Genomic DNA, 3,689 nt, shown 5'->3' on the forward strand with positions numbered 1-3,689 from the left:
GGACGTTCGGTCGCTACGTAGCGACCGAGCGGAATGGACGTTCGGTCACTACGTAGCGACTGAGCCTTGGCTCGAACTCAGTCGCTACGTTCTGAGTGGAGCTCGTGTTTGGTCGCTGTGTAACGATCCTTTACGGGCTTTTGTCCGATGACTCGCGTTTCCTCCGTAAAGCTTTTAGTAGAGGAGAATCTATTTTGAAAAAGTATTTGTTATTTTGAAAAAGTATTTGTCGAAGAAGTTTTCTACTTTTTTCTTCTTCGGGGATTTGGACGTAAACTTCGTCGTAACCGTTTTTGACCCCAACAGTTTGCAAACACTTTGAGGTAACAAACTTATAACATATTCCTTTTCATTCTTTGAATTTTTAATATCAACATGTGGTTTCCAGAATGATGGCTTGCACTGAAAGAAAGAATGGGATGAGGGTATTGAAGAGGAAACGAAAAAGCTAACGCGGAAGGTTGATGACCACGAACTCAAAATTCGAAGCTTATATTCCATTGAAGATCGTCTTAGTCGTTTAGAAGAAGACGAGAAGAAAAACGCTGAAGAGATCGAAGACCTGAAGTACTTTCTTAAGAACCGTTACCCCAACGAGTTCTACTAGCTTTTAAAGCATGGTGTACGGTTTAATAGTTTAAGTGTACGGTGTTAAGGATTTTCTTGTTTAACTGTATGTTTATCTATTAAATAAACATTTGAACCGATATAACGCTGTATATTTAGCACTGAAAATGTTCCGTTTTGGTTGCGAGTAAAAGGTTCAAATAATTTATATGGTATGCAGGATATTTATTTAAGTGTACGCATAATGGTATGCAGTATATTAATTTCAATTCGGATAAATACGAGATAGTTAATATTGTTTTGTGTTCGAATAAGTAAAATAGATTCACAATGATAAAATCTTGCACACTTTTAACAAAAACGCAGATAGGAAGTTCATACAAATATATAGAAAGACAAGTTTCATTGAAAACGGATAGTTAAGATAAAGTGGATGCTACTTCATTTCTGCCTCGTTCGCAACCTGAAAATCGCTAACAAATTCCTCGTAGCAATCTTTACGAAATTTATCCACAACTTTGTCAGTTATTCTACTCATCTCTTCCTTCCCATCACCATTAGAATGCATCTCCATGAACTTAGCAGCGCACGGCCCACAGTCCCCACCCCTATTGTTGTGATAGATGCCTTGAAACCGATTCCACGCGTAAGTTCGCTCTCCTTCTTTGATTAGATAGTCTGTGAACCCGACATACTGTTCAAGTATATATGGTAAGGACTTCAGAATAGGAGTCATGTGTGCGTCGACATGTGTTTCAGTCGGATTCGCAGTGATGAAAGAATCGAAGATGGTGACGTTAGAAGTTTGCAAGTTAATAGAAAGACCAACCCAATGCTTATCTTGCTAGAACATTGGAGCGTACACCACGTCGATATCGCGACCAAGTTGCAACTTAAGGTTTTTGCCCCTACACATTCCGGTGACATAAGATGCTATGTTTGTGCCCCAATCAAAATGTAACTTATCCTTGGCTTCACTGAAAGCAGACCACTTTGAGGTAATGATCTTTGTAAAGTACGGATCACACATTACCCTCCGGTCTTTCTGCAGAACACTTCCACGACGCCTCCACAACATTTGCATTATGACATGCATGTGCTGTTTTAATATTATACAAAAATAAATTAAAGTTGACAATCTTTTAATTGTGGGAGGTGAAAAAAGATATAGTACCTCGTCAGGCAACCAGTTCCCGGGTGTAGCTATGCCAAGGAAGAAAGAATTCGTGACAATGTGATTGGTTTTGATTGCGAACTGCCTGCAAATTTAAACAAGGAGAACGACATTTTCAATCAGCGGAAACAAGATGTCTATATGTATATAACAGTAAATGACATCCCACACTTACTGCTCGACGTTTTCACTGAGAATATCGCTGAATTTCTTAAAAATAGCACGGTTTGTCTTCGGTAGGGGCCTATACTCAGCTTTCTTCTCGCTCATGAACAACCCTTTCAGCCTTGCATCTGGGGTGTACACTCCGCGAATCTTCTGGGATTTTTTGGGCACACGTTTACCACCACTCTCCACATAATTGTCGTCCTCATCCGGCTCAGACCCAGGCATATCTTCTACAGCTCGAGGGCGTTTCCCTTGCAACTGGGAATCAAATGAGATGTTTTCTTTGCAGCTTTCATAATTCTCGTCCTCCTCAACCGGGGATGTCGGATTTTGAACAGCCATCGAATCAGGTACAACGCCCTCTATAATGGGTGCGTGCGTTTTTTTACCACTCAGGTTTGTGGAAACAGGTCCAACATTATCTTCACTTCTGGTGGATGCAAAATCTGGGGCAGATTCCGGATTCGGATCTGATGATGGACGCTCACCCACAGGTACTTCTTTCACTGCACTGTATGCATGAGGATTTGCTTCATCCCACTTGACATCCACAGCTTTTTCACCAATGTAGGTGTCATCTTTCTGCAAGCAGTGTGAACAACCCAATATAAAAATCGAGAAACTTCTACGCTGCTATGTTACCAAAGAAAAGACTAATTCACAGCAGGTTGACTCACCTTGGCTGGTGACACATAGGACTGTGGCCAAGCAAAAAAAAAGACCCCTATAAATAGTCAGCGTTGTGAGGGGGTTTGGAGTCTGCGATTCATCTGGTACAACGTTTGGTGTACGTGGCTCCTGTATGAAAACCGTACACCTTCTTTAAAAATGGTACACTAAGTTTAAAACAAGGTTCTGAAAAATAAATTATAAATCACTTAACCTGATTGGTTGCGTTCTGATCGAATTGTCCCAGTTTGAAAACGTACACCTCCATTAACATTGATACAATAAATTTAAAACCACGTTGTCACAAACAGAAACCTATAAAACCTTATCGGTTGCGTTCTGATCGAATTGTGGAGTAAGAAGAGTTGAATTCTCGTTGTTCTCGCGAGTCTCCCTGCTGAAGCCAGGTTGCGTGTTTCCTATGGTTCCCTGAATTTTGGGTAACACACAAATGTTGATATTTCCTAGTTGAGATACAAATAATATAATCTAGCCTAATGTCAAATTGTCAATGCGACATGAAGGTATATAATGTATAAACACAAAGTCTTAAAATCCATGTTATTATAACTCAAGATAAGAAAAAAATAACTAACTTACAAAATTGGCTTCTAAATTACATATACATTATCTGAAAACATCAGAATATGTTAAATTTCAAACTTGTTTAATTGGGTGTACCTCTAAGACGTCTGTAGAGCGAAGTGGATACGAATGCATTTCCTGTCCAGGCTTAGGAACCGTTGAATTTATTTTTCTTGACTTCAGATTTGGGCGCTGCTTTTTATACTGGTTCTCGACACTTTTCGGAGAACCGGAGTATCCATGATCATCTTCTCCCACCTTCCTCTTGCCTTTGTTGTGGATGTTAGGTAGGGGCACACCGAAGTGATCGCATAATGTTTTCTCAAACTGGTCTAAGCGCTCGTATATCCCATTCTTAAGGTTTTGAAACTGCTCTAGAATCCACGATTTCAAATCTTCGTTCGGAGACCTTCCTGATTCAGGCGGAACGTCGGGTTCGTTGTGTTCGGGTGTCTTTAGGTCTTCAATAACAACAGCAGCACGTTTACGTGGTCGTAGAGTACGCTGTATAAGGGGTACACCTTGA

This window comes from Brassica oleracea, chromosome C9, assembly GCF_000695525.1.
Source record: "Brassica oleracea var. oleracea cultivar TO1000 chromosome C9, BOL, whole genome shotgun sequence".
In the NCBI taxonomy this organism is placed as follows: Eukaryota; Viridiplantae; Streptophyta; class Magnoliopsida; order Brassicales; family Brassicaceae; genus Brassica; species Brassica oleracea.